An 18,683-nucleotide genomic window follows, 5' to 3' on the forward strand; every position below is an offset into this window, starting at 1 on the left:
CACTACCCTCTTTATTCTTCTCCTCCCTCTGAATAACTCCTTGTTTTCTCAGCTTTTCTTTTATTTCTTCTCTCCTAGAATAAGTTTTGTTTATTATCTTCTTTGTGTTTTCAGTACCTTTCAGATTCAATTTTCACCTTCAGATGACTAAAACAATCTCTTCAGCCCTTACCTCTTCCCAGTTGGTCACCTTTACCAAGGATTACACCTCAAAGACAAGAAGTCCATTATCATTATCCACAGAGTCCATCCTCACCAAGGCTACCATATGTTTTTTGTGTTTTTTTTGAGACGGAGTTTTGCTCTTATTGCCCAGGCTGGAGTGCAGTGTTGTGGTCTTGGCTCACTGCAACCTCCGTCTCCCGGGTTCAAGTGATTTGCCTGTCTCAGCCTCCTGAGTAGCTTGGATTATAGGCGTGTGCCACCTTGCCTGGCTAATTGTAGAGACGGGGTTTCACCATGTTGGCCAGGCTGGTCTTGGACTCCTGACCTGAGGTGATCTGCCCACCTCGGCCTCCCAAATTGCTGGGATTACAGGCATGAGCCAACTTGCCTGGCCTCCCCTGTCTATGTTAACAGCACTTTCCTTCTACCTTGTACCCAGATTCCTTGCTTTGACTTCCCCCATATCATACAAAGATTACAGACTAATCAGCTGTCAAGAGTTCTACTGATTGGGTAATACAATATCTAATCCTTCTAGATTGAATCATGGTTTAATCCTCACTGTCTCAATGAGTCAGTCACTCCTTCCTATTTCCTGCCACTTCAGCGCACATGCAGTCCCTTTATTGAATCTGTCTGACAAATGACAGGACCTTTTTCAAGTACAGTTCTGATCAAGCCTTTACCATACCAAATTTTTTTTTTTTTTTTGAGACGGAGTCTCTCTCTATTGCTCAAATTGTAGTGCAGTGGTGCAGTCTCAGCTCACTGCAACCGTGGCCTTCTGGGTTCAAGTGATTCTCCTGCCACACCCTCTCTAGTAGCTGGGACTACAGTTGAGCACCACCACACCTGTCTAATTTTTTGTATTTTTAATAGAGATGGGGTTTAACCATGTTGACCAGGCTGGTCTCAAACTCCTGAGCTCAGGTTATCCGCCCACCTTGGCTTCCCCAAGTGCTGGGATTACAGGTGTGAGCCACCATGCCCAGCCTACCCTACCAAAACTTTTCAAGAACTTCCTTAATTTTAGGCTACTGTTTTTCATTATTTCTATTTAGGTATTAAATCTGCAATGAGGGAGATACTGGAGAAATAATTCATGCTACAATAAATGTTGGAGAGGCAAAATGGCTTGGGTCAACAGACTACATGGAGCCAGGTTTTAGTTTCATGTCTTCTACAACCCTGCTTCAAGCCCAGCTTGTTACTTAGTGTCCTGTGTCTTCCAACTCCACACTATTTTTTTTTTTTTTAATAGAGACGGGGTTTCACTATGTTGCCCAGGCAGATCTCAAACTCCCAGGCTTAAGTAATCCTTCCACCTCTGCCTCCCAAAGTGCTGGGATTATAGTTCGAGGCTGTACCTGGCCACCAACAGCCCAGCACTAAACATCTTACTGTTAGCGCCTCACGCACAGATAAGGAATCCAGAAGACAGTACCAGAAGATCTTTAATCAGATGTGAGTAGTTTATGTCAATTAATGAAGAACCTACAGTCAACTGGATGTTCAGAAGGGATTCCTTTCTTCATTAAAGTCACCCTTCACACATGGCAGTGGTGACTGAATTCTCTAACGTCCGGGCACCCTCCACTGCCGTCCCATCTGAATTGGCAGAGAAATATCTCTGGACATTTTTTTCCCCTCTTTAGATGGATTAATGACCTACATATGAAAAACAATGAAGAAAGTCTGGGAGAATAGTTTTACAGCTTTTGAGAGAGGGGAAAGTAACCTTTTAGCATGTTATTAAAATTAAAAGCCATAGAAGGAAAGATTGAAAATTTAACTGCATCCAAACGAAAAGCTTCATTCATATGAATGACACCGTAAATAAAGTTGAAAGACCTGGAAGAAGGAATTCTCCAATATATGTAATCGATAAATGATTAAAGGATATGAATTGGGCATCCTCAGAAGAGAAAACTTGAGGCCAAGAAAAATGAAAGGATGGTTCAATTTTAATGGCCCTATGGGTTACGTAAAATAAAGCAAAAATAACATTGTTTTTCCCCATAAGCTTGACCTATTAGATATCCAGACACATTGTAAAGAGCTGTAATAGTTTTAAAAATTTGGCATTTGACATGCAGAAATCAACAAATGGATCAATGAAAAAATAATGCAGACTCCAGACATGGATCTGGTATATACATATCCAAGCGTTTATTTTATAATAAAGGTAGCATTTCAAATTAAGGAAGGAATAATGGATTATTCAGTAAATTATTTTGGGGCAATTGTCTATTCCAGAAAAAATATTTAAAATAATATTCCCCACTCCCAAACACAAATACACAAGTAATGCAGTATTGAGAGATACAGAGGTATTAAGAAGTAGTCCTCCTTGGGGAGTTATGATGAGATGGCTATAGGACGGACATGTGCTGAGATACAGCAAAAACTCCCACACCTCCCCAGGATTATAGGATGGGGGAAGGGCGACCTAAACAAATTTACAGAAATATGAATAGAATATTGTGTGTCCAGGGAATTAGGAGAAGATTTTTGTTGCTAGAAAAAAACAATGTGAAGAAATTGAGTGAAGGAAGTTGAGGCTGCAAAGACGGAGTCCTGATCATGAATGGCATTTGTTATCAAACTGAGGGGTTTTGATTTGATCCTTTAGCCAAGGTGAGTCAGCAAAATTGTTTATTTAATTAATGTATTATTTGTAGACACAGGGTCTCTCCATGTTGCCCAGCTGGTCTTGAACTCCTGGACTCAAGTGACCCTCCTGCCTCAGCCTCACAAACTACTGGGACTACAGGTCAGGTTTGGGCCACCGTGCTGAGCTAATTATTATTATTATTATTTTTAATAGAGATGGAGTCTCACTATGTAGCCCATGCTGGTTTTGAACTCCTGGGCTCAAGCTATCCTCCCACCTTGGCCTTCCAAAATGCTGGGATTACAGGCATGAGCCACCACACCTGGTCTGTTTGTTTTAATTAGTGGAGTGAAAATATCTTGTGTACTTTGAATGGAGGTAAAATTGGAAGCAAGGAAGGAGAAGAGGAAACATCATTGAAACAGTATAATGAGAATGGAGAAGGAAAATGCTACATTTTTTAGGTAGGGAAACCAAGGAATCATTCACTCAAATAGTCAAGAAATATTTCTGAAGACCGGCCAGGTGCAGTGGCTCACTCCTGTAATCCCAGGACTTTGGGAGGCTGAGGCGGGCGAATCATGAAGTCAGTAGATCGAGACCATCCTGGCCAAAATTGTGAAACCCTGTCTCTACTAAAAATAAAAAAATTAGCACACCCAGCATAATTTTTATATGTTTTGTAGAGATGGGGTTTCGCCATGTTGCCCAGGCTGGACTCAAGCAATCCTCCTGCCTCAGTCTCCCAAACTGCTGGGATTACAGGTGTGAGCCACTGCCGCTGGCCAGGAGAAGTATGTTTTTGTAAGCAAATTTACCTTTCTATCTAGGTTCTTCAAAATTTGGTTTGTAATTTTATTACAGTATAGTTATTTGGATAAGTTCAGTAAGTCTTTTGAAATAGAACAATTGAAGATACTAATTTTCTTACCAAGACTTTAACTAAAGTAGCTTTTTTTTTTTTTTCTTTTTTGAGACAGAGTCTTGCTCTGTCACCTGGGCTGGAGTGCAGTGGTGCAATCTCAGCTCAGCAACCACAACCTCTGCCTCCCAGGTTCGAGCGATTCTCCTGCCTCAGCCTTCTGAGTAGCTGAGATTACAGGTGTGTGCCACCACGCCTGAATAATTTTTGTATTTTTAGCAGAGACGGGGTTTTACCATATTGGCCAGACTGGTCTCGAACTCCTGACCTCGTGATCCACCCACCTTGGCCTCCCAAAGTGCTGGGATTACAGGTGTGAAACACTGTGCCCAACCAAAGTAGCATATTTTAAAATAAATTTCCATCAAAGCGAACTTAAAAGGAGCCTATATGGCCAATCAATTGTTGCTGCATTTTATGCAAATAATCAGGCTAGTATAGGAAGCCTAAAACTTATTTTGCACACAAATTTGGTTGTACTATAAATTCTTCTTAATAGAAAAAAAGAGGCTGGATAAATTGTTTCAAAGGAAAAGTGTAACAGTTAATACTAGATTTCAGGCCTAACGCCTTGCTTTTTTGAGTTCAGACTGAATTATTATTTATTGGCTACAATAATCCTCTAGAGAATACCAGATGATAATTTTTCTTCATATTTTTAGCTGGTGTCCTAATGGAATAAGTTTCTTTTTCTGTTCCGACACACAAATACTCTTTTGATTGTGAAACTGTCTCATGCATCCGTGTGAAGAGACCACCAAACAAGCTCTGTGTGAGCAATATGGCTGTTTATTTCACCTGGGTGCAGGTGGGCTGAGTCCGAATAGAGAGTCAGCAAAGGATGGGGGGGGTTATCGTTAGTTCTTACAGGTTTCGGGATAGGCGGTGGAGTTAGGAGCAGTGTTTTGCAGGCAGGGGGTGATCTCACAAAGTACATTCTCAAGGGTGGGGAGAATTACAAAGAACCTTCTTAAGGGTGGGGGAGATTACAAAGTACATTGATCAGTTAGGGTGGGGCAGAAACAAATCACAATGGTGGAATGTCATCAGTTAAGGCTATTTTCACATCTTTTGTGGATCTTCAATTGCTTCAGGCCATCTGGATGTATCTGTACAGGTCACAGGGGATATGATGGCTTAGCTTGGGCTCAGAGGCCTGACAGAAACTATAAGCGTTATTTATTTCTCCTTGTTTTATTTCCAAGGAAACCAAAATCATGGTATTCTAAAGACCAGAGGTGTGAATCTCCCTCATTTGGCATCTCACTGGGCCCAGGTGTGTTTTTCACTGCAAATGCCCTGCTGCTAAAACTGTACAAGCACCCTCCCTCTAGGCCCAGGGTTGTGGAAGAGTTGGGCACATGAGACTGTAAGAGCCGGTTTTGAGGGCTAAAATTAGGTCAAGGTCAAACCCTCCAAATCAAGGAGGGGTACAAAGATGCCTAAACAGCTGGTAAAACAAGGAACTATTATGTGTCACTGTTGCATCCACCCCAACCATAAATAATTTTTGTTTGTTTGTTTGTTTTGAGACAGAGGCTTGCACTGCCACCTGGGCTGGAGTGCAATGGCGTGATCTTGGCTCAGCCTCCTAAGTAGCTGGGATTACAGGCATGCACCACCTCACCCGGCTAATTTTGTATTTTTAGTGGAGATGGGGTTTCACCATATTGGTCAGGCTGGTCTCAAACTCCTGACCTCAGATGATCCACCTGCCTTGGCCGCCCAAAGTGCTGGGATTACAGGCATGAACCACTGTACCTGGCCAAGAATGTTTTGCTTCCTGTAAAATTAAAGGAAAATATTTACTAACAGGATAAAGATACCTTATAACAAAGCCTCCTGGGTATAATTATCCCACTTATGAGTTGAGAACATAAATCTCTCTGTCTGTCATATATATATATATACACACACACACACACACATATATTTAAAATATTTCTTTCAGAACAATGCCAATGTTATATATGGCTAATTGCTATAAGTATATAAAACCAAGCTTACAGTAGCTCAACATATAGAAGTTGAAATAAGTCAGTGTTGTAACTTTGCCTTTTGGTTTTTTGTTTGTTGGCGTTTTACTTAAAATAATAATTTAAGAGGTAATGAATGCCTGTTCACATCCTTCCTATCTGGCCTAGAACAATTAATTGGCTGTAAGTCTTTTGACCTTTTTTTTTTTCTGAGACGGAGTTTCACTCTTGTTGCCCAGGCTGGAATGCAATGGCACAATCTCGGCCCACCGTAACCTCCGCCTCCTGGGTTCAAGCGATTCTCCTGCCTCAGCTTCCCAAGTAGTTGGGATTACAGGGATGCACCACCACGCCCAGCTTATTTTGTATTTTTAGTAGAGACGGGGTTTCTCCATGTTGGTCAGGCTGGTATCGAACTCCCGACCTCAGGTGATCTGCCCACCTCATCCTTCCAAAGTGCTGGGATTACAGGTGTGAGCTACCGTGCTTGTGCAGTCTTTTGACTCTTAAGGACCTCAGCCATAGGAAGTCCCACCAAGGGACAGGATGGATGGGGGGCAGGCAGCCATGCCACCCTGGCAATGCTATGAGACAAAACAAAGATTTGATGGCAGCCGGCGCAGTGGCTCACGCCTGTAATCCCAGCACTTTGGGAGGCCTAGGCGGGCAGATCACCTGAGGTTGGGAGTTCAAGATCAGCCTGACCAACATGGAGAAACCCCATCTCTACTAACAACACAAAATTAGCCGGGTGTGGTGGCACATGCCTGTAATCCCAGCTGCTTGGGAGACTGAGGCAGGAGAATTGCTTGAACTCAGCAGGTGGAGGTTGAGGTGAGCCAGAGATTGCGCCACTGCACTCCAGCCTGGGCAACAAGAGCGAAACTCCGTCTCAAAAAAAGAAAAAAAAAGTTTGATAGCCTTTGATGTTTCCCCTGGTAAATATTGGCCAGAAGGGGGAGACTGTAAACCAAAAATAAAATTCTAAGGCCCTCCAACCATCTGAATGTACTTCCTCCTCAGCCATGGCTCTTTTGGAATTTAACCTGGGAGACTGTTTCAGACCGTGATGGGAAGTGGCAGTGAGACACGCCTCACTATACATCTCTGCCATTAACATCAACACAGACTTTAAGTCTGATAAAAAACATTTTACAACCTATTCTCTCCGAAACCTACTACCTAAGGCTTCCTCTGTAAATAAGAATGTGGGTCTCCACAATCCTTTGTGTTAACCTAGGCATTCCTTTCTGTTGATCCCAGGTTTTTAGATAAACTCAACCAATTGTTAACCAGGAAAATTTTAAATCTACCTATAAGCTGGAAGTGACCCCTTCCCCCCTCCCCTCCCACTACCTGCAGCTTCGAATTGTCTCGCCTTTCCGGACCAAACCAATGTATTTTCTTCTTTTTCTTTTTTGTTTTCTTTTTTTTTTTTCTGAGCAGAATCTTGCTCTGTCACCCAGGTTGGAGTGCAGTGGTGCGATCTTGGCTCATTGCAACCTCCGCCTCCTGGGTTCAATCAATTCTCGTGCCTCAGCCTCCTGAGTAGCTGGGATCACAGATGCATGCCACCATGCCCAGCTAATTTTTGTATTTTTAGGAGACAGGGTTTCGCCATTTTGGCCAGGCTGGTCTTGAACTCCTGGTCTTAAGCAAACCTCGGCCTCCCCAAAGTGCCAAGATTACAGACATAAGGCACAGTGCCTGGCCATATTTATTAAATATACTTGATTGAAGTATCATGTCTCCCTAAAATGTATAAAACTAAGCTGCACCCCGACCACCTTGGGCATAAGTTCTCAGGACCTCCTCAGGGCTGTGTCACAGGCCATGGTCACTCATATTTGGCTCAGAATAAATCTCTTCAAATATTTTACAGAGTTTGACTCTTTTCGTCAACACAACTGTGAACAAGACAAATTCTCTCTGGTTGGGCATACTGTAGTTCATATGACAGACAACGGAATAATCAATAAGGATTTACTAGAGGCAGCATAATAATGTTTTAATACAGGTTTCTATTTTGCACTTACGAGATTCTGTATTCAAAGACTGCAAACAGAAATGTTCTCAGGGCATTGCATTAATGAATGAGGGGGCAGGGATAATCCACCAGGGTGTTGTGGTAGAAGGGAGGAGTCCAGGGTGTGTTTGCTCTTCCTAAAAATCTTCAAATAATGATAGTGATGATAATTAGGTTTTGTGCAGAAATCTGACTTATATGACACTTTTAAAAAATATATTTATATGTTTGGAAAGCGGTTAGCTTATTTACTGTTTTTAAGACAGAGTCTCACTCTGTTGCCCAGGCTGGAGTGGGAGTGGCATGATCTCAGCTCACTGCAACTTCTGTCTCCCAGGCTCAAGTGATTCTTGTGCCTCAGTCTCCCGAATAGCTGGAATTACTGGCATGTGCCACTACGCCCGGCTAATTTTTGTATTTTGGGTAGATATGGGGTTTTGCCATGTTGGCCAGGCTGGTCTCAAACTCCTGGCCCCAAGTGATCTGCCTGCCTCAGCCTCCCAAAGTGCTGGGATTACAGGTGAGCCACCGGGCCTGGCTAGTGGTTAGTTTAAAAATGGTGCAAAGTAAAAATGTAATAAATGTTAGTTATTCTTACTTTCGTAAGAATTTAGTGAAATAAGTTTTGTGATATGAAAGAGGCAGACGAGTAGCTGAAATTTAGTTTGAGAAAATATAAGTTCATTGAATAGGCAATTGACATAAAATCATCAACAAAACTCAGCGTGTTGAAAGCCAATTTGCTGAATCACTGGTTTGGTAAATTCACTGGTTATGTCATGCCTTAATAGTAATGTTAAAGAGCTTTATCAAACATGTTCACTTTTGGTCATGAAGAAGGCAAATGCTACATTTTTGAAATAAGGAAACCAAGGACTAAACATGCTTTTGGACATTTAAGTTAAATGAACTTTTAACATTCCAAAAGCAATAGGGGAAATAAATAATAAATTCATTATATCCAAAAATGGAGAAAATGTCCCCAAAATCTGGGAATTTCCTGCCCCCAACCCTGAAAAAAAAAAAAAAAAAAAAAAAAAAAACAACTTAAGGAAAACAAAATCATTTTATAGAACACTTGAATCTTAAACTCACCTGTTGTTAATGATGTCTTTTTCATTTTAACCAGATAACCATTTAAATCACATTGCCATGTTGATAGTTTTCTTTTGGTCAAAGTGTTTTTCTTCCAGAGTCATTTGCAACTCTTCTGCGGCACCTGAAGTAGGTAGATGAAGCCAGGAGGGCTGAGAGTATCTTAGAACGTGGAGATGGACAAGGCTGGTTAGAACATTTAGAACAAAGATTTCACAGGTGGTGAGAGTCTCAAAGGCGAAGCTGAATGGTAGTATAACTTTTTAAAAAATTTTTTTAAAAATATTTTTTGGGGGGAACAGAGTCTTGCTCTGTCACCCAGGCTGGAGTCCAGTGGCACTATCTCGGCTCCCTGCAACCTCCACTTCCCAGGTTCAAGTGATTCTCATGCCTCAGCCTCCCGAGTAGCTGGGATTACAGGCACGCGCCACCATGCCTGGCTAATTTTTGTATTTTTAGTAGAGACAGGGTTTCACCATGTTGACCAGGTTGGTCTCGAACTCTTGACCTGAAGTGATCCACCTGTCTTGGCCTCCCAAAGTTCTGGGATTACATGTGTGAGCCACCACTCCCGGCCTGAATGGTCACAAAACTCCCTGCCAGTCATTCTAATAAGTTCTGACTTTTCTTTGCAAGTGATAATTGGGAGTTATGTGTTTTTTGTTTTGTTGTTGTTGTTGTTTTAGACAGAGTCTTGCTCTTGTGGCCCCAGCTGGAGTGCAATGGCGTGATCTCGGCTTACTGCAACAGCCCCCTCCCAGATTCAAGCAATTCTCCTGCCTCAGCCTCCCAAGTAGCTGGGATTACAAGCACCCACCACCACCCCTGGCTAATTTTTGCATTTTTAGTAGAGAAGGGGTTTCACCGTGTTGGCCAGGATGGTCTTGAACTCCTGACCTCGGGATCCGCCCGCTTCAGCCTCCCAAAATGCTGGGATTACAGGTATAAGCCACTGTGCCTGGTCTGGGAGTTATGTATTTTTAAAAGTTCACCAGTATGTTGATTTTCGGAGACTCCATTTGTGCTATTCACAGCTGCATTGCAGGTCTCAATACACAGCACTCAGTACAAACTGGGCCCTTACTGTTACCAGGTATTTTGAAAAAGGATGAAGGACTCAGCGGGCATCCACTGAAACCCAACTTAATAAAGAATCTGGGGCCGGGCGTGGTGGCTCAGGCCTGTAATCCCAGCACTTTGGGAGGCCGAGACGGGGGGATCACGAGGTCAGGAGATCGAGACCATCCTGGCTAACACGGTGAAACCCCGTCTCTACTAAAAAAATACAAAAAACTAGCCGGGCGAGGTGGCGGACGCCTGTAGTCCCAGCTACTTCGGAGGCTGAGGCAGGAGAATGGCGTGAACCCGGGAGGCGGAGCTTGCAGTGAGCTGAGATCCGGCCACTGCACTCCAGCTCTGGGTGACAGAGCGAGACTCCGTCTCAAAAAAAAAAAAAAAAAAAAAAAAAGAATCAGGGCTGGGCACTGTGGCTCACGCCTGTAATCCCAGCACTTTGGGAGGCTGAGGCGGGCACATCACCTGAGGTCAGGAGTTGGAGACCAGCCTGGCCAACATGGTGAAGCCCTGTCTCTACTAAAAAGACAAAAATTAGTTGGGTGTGGTGGCAGGTGCCTGTAATCCCAGCTACTGGTGAGGCTGAGGTAGGAGAATCCCTTGAACCCGGAAGGAGGAGGTTGCAGTGAGCCGAGATGACGCCATTGCACTCCAGCCTGGACAACAGAGCAAGACTCCGTCTCAAAAGAAAAAACAAAATCTGAAGTAGGGGAGTTTTCAAGGAAAACAAAGATTGGCCAACAATGTTCGATGAGGTAGGGAGGAAGATTAACTGTAAGATCGGGCAATTTAGGAGTTGGCTTGTTAACTTTTACCAGTGATGTCTAAACAATGCAGTGAGAACAGAGAGATTGGAGTTGAGAAAAGAATGAAAAGCAAGGAAGTGAAAGTCCCTAGTAAAAATGTTTTTCGGAAGCAGCTTGATGAGTGGCGGGGAGGGGGAAGGTCGCCACCTAGTGTGATTTCAAGGTACTGAGAGTAAAATAAAGCACGGGCTGGGCTTGGTGGCTCAGGCCTATAATCCCAGTGCTTGGGAAGCCAAGGCAGGCGAATCACCTGAGCTCAGGAGTTTGAGACTAGCCTCGGCAAAGTGGCGAAACCCGGTCTTTAAAAAAAAATACAAAAATTAGCGGGTGGGATAGCACATACCTGTAATCCCAGCGACTCAGGAGGCTGAAGCAGGAGAATCGCTTGAGCCTGGGAGGCGGAGGTAGCAGTTTGCTGAGATCTCTCCACTGCACTCCAGCCTGGGCGACAGAACGAGACTCTGTCTCAAAAAATAAACAACAACAAATCAACAACCACAAAGCGGGCACGAATTACTAGGAAGACAAAAAAGCCAAAGAAATCAGCATAGGCCCAATCCAATTTTGGTTTGCTCTGCTCTCTCAGTTGTTGATATTCTCCAAGACTTCCAGCTACCAAATATTCCTTCAGCTACCCCAAAGCATCTGGCACTGCTCAAAAGGACCTGCTGAAGTCCCAGGATGAAAGGAGATTATGTTAACCACAGAAATGAAGAAAACCATGAGTTGTTCCTCTTACTTTTTCTTATTTTTCATTGCAGAGGCACGATCCACCCTGGAATGAACTGAGAAACTGAAATCATTTGGTACTCTTTCCTTCCTGCAAGTCTGCCATTACCTTGCCCAATTAAAACTTTATTTTCACCTGCTTTGATTCCTGCTAGTTATTTTCCTCTTCTTAGTTTGACCTCAGGTAAATTAGCTAATCTCTCTGTGCTTCAGTAGTCATCTGTGCAATAATATATATCCCCGTAAGGCACTGTAAGATTTAGGTAAGATAATGTCTGAAAAATCTGTTCTTTGGGCCTGTTTGGGTGAAGGAGAAAGGACAAGATGGAGGAAGGTAAACAAGAAGGCACAATCCATGTTGCTTCCGCGTTCTTCCTCACCAACTTTCCTGCGCTTGGGAAAATGCAGCCCATGCCCGGGAAGATGCAGATCAACCGAGCATGCGCCAGGTGACGTCAATCCGAAGAGATTGAAACTTTCCCGGCCACGCCTACGGAGACGCCCCTATCATGCCCTTATCCCACCCACTGCCCTCCCCCTTCCAGTACCAATGCATAAAAGTCCGCTGCCGCCAGCAGGAGCTGGTGTGACTTCTTCGGCCCCTGCATTCGTGGACCGGGGAACCTCACCCGAGAGCCCGCCACGACTTCCCTGGCCCCCCACACCTGAGGACCAGAGAACCTTGCCCGAGAGTGTGCGCATATTTGCAATAAAAGACTGCCACTTATGTACTTTGGCCTCATGTTTAATTATTTAGCTCTTCTAAATTAAATTAAATGAAACAAAACAGTTGGTGCCGAAACCTGGGACATGCAGATCAATGGCATTTAACTGACGCCACTGTCCTGTTAGGAGAGATGGCTGTCCCGTCTATAGAACCAGATTGGGATTACCAACCGCAGCAGCCTGGCCGCCATAGGAGAGACATTATGGTTCAATGTCTCTTGGCCGGTATGCAGGCAGCCTCTAACAAAGTGGTCAATTTTGATAAACTAAAGGAAATCATCCAGCACCCAGATGAGAACCCGGCTTCCTTCCTAAATCGCCTTACAGAGGCACTAGCCCAATTTACTCGGCTAGACTCCACCTCCCCAGCCGGAGCAGCTGTCCTAGCCTCCTATTTTATCTCCCAGTCAGCCTCAGATATTCGAAAAAAGCTAAAAAAGGTTGAAGATGGGCCTCAAACCCCCATACAGGACTTAGTAAAATTGGCCTTTAAAGTTTTTAACTCCAGAGAAGAAGCAGCTGAGGCTGCAGAGCTAGACAAGGAGAAAAGAAGGGCTGTGCTTCAGGCGCAAGCTCTAGTGGCTGCCCTCCAACCAGCATTGCCCACTCTGCCAGCAGGGAAGACACAGGGCAAGTCTCCCAAGGGCTCCTGCTATAAATGTGGAGACCCAAGACACTGGGCAAACCAGTGTCCCCAGGCCAAGCCAGCCACTCTGTCTGGCCCATGCTTTAAGTGTGGCACAACTGGGCATTGGGCAAAAAGGTGTCCAAATCCTTGCCCGCCTACCACGCCATGCCCAATCTGCCAACAGGAAGGATACTGGAAGCCTGATTGCCCCGCCAGCAGGGCAGGCATTGCGCCTCAACGTGGTGCCTCTCCTCAAGGGTCGGAAGGCTCCTTCCAGCTCCTACACCTGGACGACGACTGACGGTGCCCACACTCAGAGACCCCTGTCACCCTCGCCGAGCCTAGGGTAACTCTACAGGTAGCGGGTAAGCCAATTTCTTTTCTCATCAATACGGAGTCTACTTATTCTGTTTTGTCAACCTATGGAGGTCCTAACCAGCCATCCACTATCTCAGTAGTTGGGGTAGATGGTACACCATCTAACCCTCGCCAGACCCCAATGTTAAGTTACTGCCTGGACTATGCATGCTTTGCCCACTCTTTCCTCATTATGCCCTCTTGTCCCACTCCCCTCTTGGGACGAGACATCTTAACCTAACTCAAAACATCTATTCCCCTTCCCTTTCTCCAGGTGACCATGTTCTACTCAAGGATCAACACCCTTCTCAAATTTTCCCACTTCCTCACCATTCTTCATCTTAACTTAACTGACTTTTCCCTCATAAACCCCATAGACACCCTCCTTCCCAACCCATCCCCCAACCAGTAGGTTTCCCAACTTTTTACTCTCATAGAAGACCTAGCTTGGTAAGGTGCCCTTTGTGATTTCCTAATTCCCATACTAATCCTCTGCCTTATGTTATGTCTTGCTCCCATTTTAATAAAATTTCTCCGAGCCAAGGTCCAAGAGATCACCCGAGTCACCTTCAACCAAATGCTCCTGCATCCCTACACCCAACTGCCAACCTCAGACCCTAACTACGCCCCCTAACAGCAGGAAGCAGCCAGCCAGACAATGGCACCCCAAATTCTTATAATCAATAAGAGGTTGGACTGTTTGGGTGAAGGAGAAAGGACAAGATGGAGGAAGGTGAACAAGAAGGCATAATCCATGTTGCTTCCGGGTTCTTCCTCACCAACTTTCCCACGCGTGGGAAAATGCAGCCCACGCCTGGGAAGATGTAGATCAACTGAGCATGCGCCAGGTGACGTCAATCCGAAGAGATCGAAACTTTCCCGGCCACGCCTATGGAGACGCCCCTATCACGCCCTTATCCCACCCACTGCCCTCCCCCTTCCAGTACCAATGCATAAAAGTCTGCCGCCAGCAGGAGCCGGCGTGACTTCTTCGGCCCCCACATTCATGGACCGGGGAACCTCACCCAAGAGCCCGGCGCGACTTCCCTGGCCCCCTACACCTGAGGACCAGAGAACCTCGCCCAAGAGTGTGCGCATATTTGCAATAAAAGACTGCCACTTATGTACTTTGGCCTCATGTTTAATTATTTAGCTCTCCTAAATTAAATTAAATGAAACAAAACAGGGCCGGCCATATAATGAGTCCTCATAAATTGTAGCAATTTGTTTAAGTAGAACGAAGAATGTATGTATCCCTCTGAATTAAGAGGGATTAATATAAAACAGTTGTCGAGCATGAGCTGCATTTTCCAAAACTAGAGGGAAAAAACCCTTCAAGTGTTATTACCTTACCCCACACATTTGGGAACGTACAATGTCCTAGAGTTGTGAAAAAAACAGAAAAGCCCACAATTTCCTTGTCTGTAATATGGAGGTTTTGGTTATTTTATAGGGTGATTTTTAGAATAGGATGAATTAGCAAATGGTCTAATGTTCATAAAACATTCATTTTATATCTTTTATTTTTTTTTTATTTTTATTTTTTGAGACGGAGTCTGGCTCTGTCGCCCAGGCTGGAATGCAGTGGCCGGATCTCAGCTCACTGCAAGCTCCGCCTCCCGGGTTTACGCCATTCTCCTGGCTCAGCCTCCCGAGTAGCTGGGACTACAGGCGCCGCCACCACGCCCGGCTAGTTTTTTGTATTTTTTAGTAGAGACGGGGTTTCACCGTGTTAGCCAGGATGGTCTCGATCTCCTGACCTCGTGATACGCCCGTCTCGGCCTCCCAAAGTGCTGGGATTACAGGCTTGAGTCACCGCGCCCGGCCTCCATTTTATATCTTTTAATGTCCTTATTCAGTGTTAATCTATGGTCACTCCTGCCTCCAATCTCAGTATTCTGTAAGCAATGATATATCAGGTGATGTGGATCTTCTGTGAGTCTGACAAGGCTTCCATCCTCACAGAACGTGCAGTCTATAAACATGAAAGTGATGGCCACAGGCACGAGGTTCAAGGTCAGACTGCCTGGGTCAGAGGCTCACTCTGTGATCTAAACCTCTCTGCCCCTGCTGTTGTCAAGTCTAAGTAGGATTAAAATAGTATGTGTCATGCGTGTCCATGTGAAGAGACCACCAAACAGGCTTTGTGTGAGCAATAAAGCTTTTTAATCACCTGGGTGCAGGCAGGTTGAGTCCGAAAAGAGAGTCAGCCAAGGGAGATAAGGGTGGGGCCGTTTTATAGGATTTGGGTAGGTAAAGGAAAATTACAGTCAAAGGTGGGTTGTTCTCTGGTGGGAAGGAGTGGGAGTCACAAGGTGCTCAGTGGGGGAACTTTTTGAGCCAGAATGAACCCAGAAAAGGACTTTCACCAGGTAATGTCATTACGTAAGGCAAGGACCGGCCATTTTCACTTCTTTTGTGGTGAAATGTCATCAGTTAAGGTGGAGCGGCGCATTTTCACTTCTTTTGTGATTCTTCAGTTACTTCAGGCCATCTGGGCGTAAACGTGCAAGTCACAGGGGATGCGATGGCTTGGCTTGGGCTCAGAGATCTGACAGTATGCACTTTATAAGGGTGTTGTAGGGATTAAATAAGCAAATTGTTTTCACTGGGCGCTCATTGAGTGAACGGGATTTGAAAAGTTAGGTAAAGCCATCAGGAGGTGTGCCTAGCGCGGGGCTGTGCCTAGGGTGGGGCTGTGTCTGGGGCAGGGCTGTGTCTAGGGTATGTGTAGGGAGGGCGTCTCAGGGTTATGTTTGATGATTGCTGCTGCAGAGTTAATCACTCTATCTTTCAGAACCTGGGCTAGAGATTCATCTTAACTTCCAATGGTGAGTTTCTTTGGTGGAGACCAAAGCGTGTTTCTTTTGCAAGAGGCTCCTTAGCTGATGCATTAGTGTTTTGTATTAATAGATGTTTGGCCTTTTTTTTTTTTTTTTTTTTTTTTGAGACAGCGTCTTACTCTGTCGCCCAGGCTGGAGTTGGGGAATCTTGGCTCACTGCAACCTCTGTCTCCTGGACTCAAAGCTATATTCTCCAGACTCAACCTCCCAAGTAGCTGGGACCACAGGCGTGCACCACCACACCTGGCTAATTTTTGTATTTTTTGTAGAGACAGGGTTTTGCTATGTTGCCCAAGCTGGTCTCAAACTCCTGAACTCAAAGCAATCTGCTCACCTCAGTCTCTCAAAGTGCTGGGATTACAAGCATGAGCCACCATACTTGGCCTTTCATCTTTTAAAAGTGCAAGCTTATAGACTGGGAACAGCTCATGTCATCAGACTAATTGTATGTGGTTGCTGTATGGTAGAATTGGGGATAGGACTTTACTAGAGGCTCAGGTATTTAAATCTTAACCCATGATGGCATTAAAAGAGACTTTATATTTTAGAGATACATATGGACGCGTATTTTTGGGTGAATGACATATCTGAGATTCACTTCAAAATAATGAGGGTGAGGTGTCAAGGGGATAAAATTGGCCATGTATTGCTATATATTACATTTCAGTGATAAGATCATCAGGCTAATTATACGCTTCCCTCTACTTTCCTGTATGGTTAAACGTTAACAGTATAAATACTGAAGACAAAAACGTCCTCAAAGCAAAAGAGCTATACTGGAAGAATTGTAGAAATGGCCCTGGGCATTTTTTTCCCTTTAGTTCACAGATTTGATATTCCATGAAATTCAGAAATAATTTGGAGCTTTTCAAACGTGGGATATGGAAAAGTGACACTCCTGTTCTCTGGGAAGGTGCGCTTGCAAAGTATGGGGATTCTGGATTTATTTTTCTAAATGAACCCTAGTTGAGAGAAGGCTCCGGTTAGTTCTAGTGGTACCTTGTACCTTAATACGTTGTGTTTTATGAGTAACAACCGAAGTCAAAGCTGCCCCAACTATATACAGTGGGCCCCGAAGTCCACTGGACCCATCACTATGTTACAGAGGTGAGAATCTGCATCAAAGAGCCCTGGAAGCAATCATGGTTCAGCTGTGATGCCTTTAGAACATGAAGTCCTCCAAGAAGATGCCATAGGAATGGCCTCCATCCCAGGGCCTGGAGAGCAGCCAGAGACAAGGAGAGTGGCCCAGGAGGGCAGTGACAGTTAGTGCTACACTGGCCTGTCAGCCTCAGAGCCAGGATTTAAACACAGGTAGAGGGCCGGGCATGGTGGGTCACGCCTGTAATCCCAGCACTTTGGGAGGCCGAGGTGGGTGGATCACGAGGTCAGGAGATCAAGACCATCCTGGCTAACACGGTGAAAGCTTGTCTCTACTAAAAAATACAAAGAAAAAAGTTAGCTGGGCATGGTGGCGGGCACCTGTAGTCCCAGCTACTCGAGAGGCTGAGGCAGGAGAATGAAGTGAACCCGGGGAGGCGGAGCTTGCAGTGAGCCAACATCCTGCCACTGCACTCCAGCCTGGGCGACAGAGGGAGACACCATCTCAAAAACCAAAACAAAACAAAACAAAACAAAACAACAATACAGGTAGGCAGGCTCCAGAGGCTACGAGTGTTAGATGTGCACATTTGCTTTTGAGAAATGTTGGGAACGTTTTATATTGAGTCATGGCTATTGGAAACAATATGCTGCTACGAACACAGGTGTATAAATCGCTGTTCAAATCCATGCTTTCAATTATTGTGGGTATTTACCCAAAAGTGGAATTGCTCAATCATATAATAACATTTAATTGTTTGAGAAACCATCAGACTGTTTTTATTTTCTTTTTTTTTTTAGACAGAGTCTCACTCTGTCACCCAGGTTGGAATGCAGTGGCGTGATCTCAGCTCACTGCAACCTCTGCCTCCCAGGTTCAAATGATTCTCCTACCTCAGCCTCCTGAGTAGTTGGGATTACTGGTGTACACCACCATGCCTGGCCACTTTTGTATTTTTAGTAGAGACGGGGTTTCGCCATGTTGGCCAGGCTGGTCCTGAACTCCTGACCTCAGGTGTTTTGCCCACCTCGGCCTCCCAAAGTGCTGGGATTACAATACAAGCATGAGCCACTGTGCCTTATATGGCCACACCATTTTACATTTCCAGGGTTCAGGGACTCCAATTTCTTTACATCCTTGAGAACACTTACTGGTTTTGTGTGTGTGTGTGTTTTCTCTTTTTTTTTTTTTTTTTTTGACATGAGCCATCCTATGCTAATGGGGTGAGATGATGTATCACTGTGGATTTGACTTTTTTTTTTCATTTCCCTAATGATTAGTGATGACGAACATTTTTTATGTGCTTAATGGCCATTCATATACCTTCTTTGGAGGAATATCTGTTCGAGTCCTTTGCCCATTTTAAAATCAGGTTTTTTTGTTTGTTGTTGGGTTGTAGTTTCTTGATATGTCTTTATATTAACCCCTTGTGAGACATGATTTGCAAATATTTACTTCCGTTCCACAGATTGCCTTTTCACTCTGTTCATTGCATCCTTTGCACAGAAGTTTTCAGTTTTGGTGCAGTCCTAGTCTCTTGTTATCTGCGTTTTTGGTGTCATATCCAAGAACTCATGCCAAATCCAAAGTCAGGTTGCTTTTCCCTTCTGCTTTCTTTTA

The sequence above is a fragment of the Chlorocebus sabaeus genome, chromosome 9 (assembly GCF_047675955.1).
Source record: "Chlorocebus sabaeus isolate Y175 chromosome 9, mChlSab1.0.hap1, whole genome shotgun sequence".
NCBI classification, from domain to species: domain Eukaryota; kingdom Metazoa; phylum Chordata; class Mammalia; order Primates; family Cercopithecidae; genus Chlorocebus; species Chlorocebus sabaeus.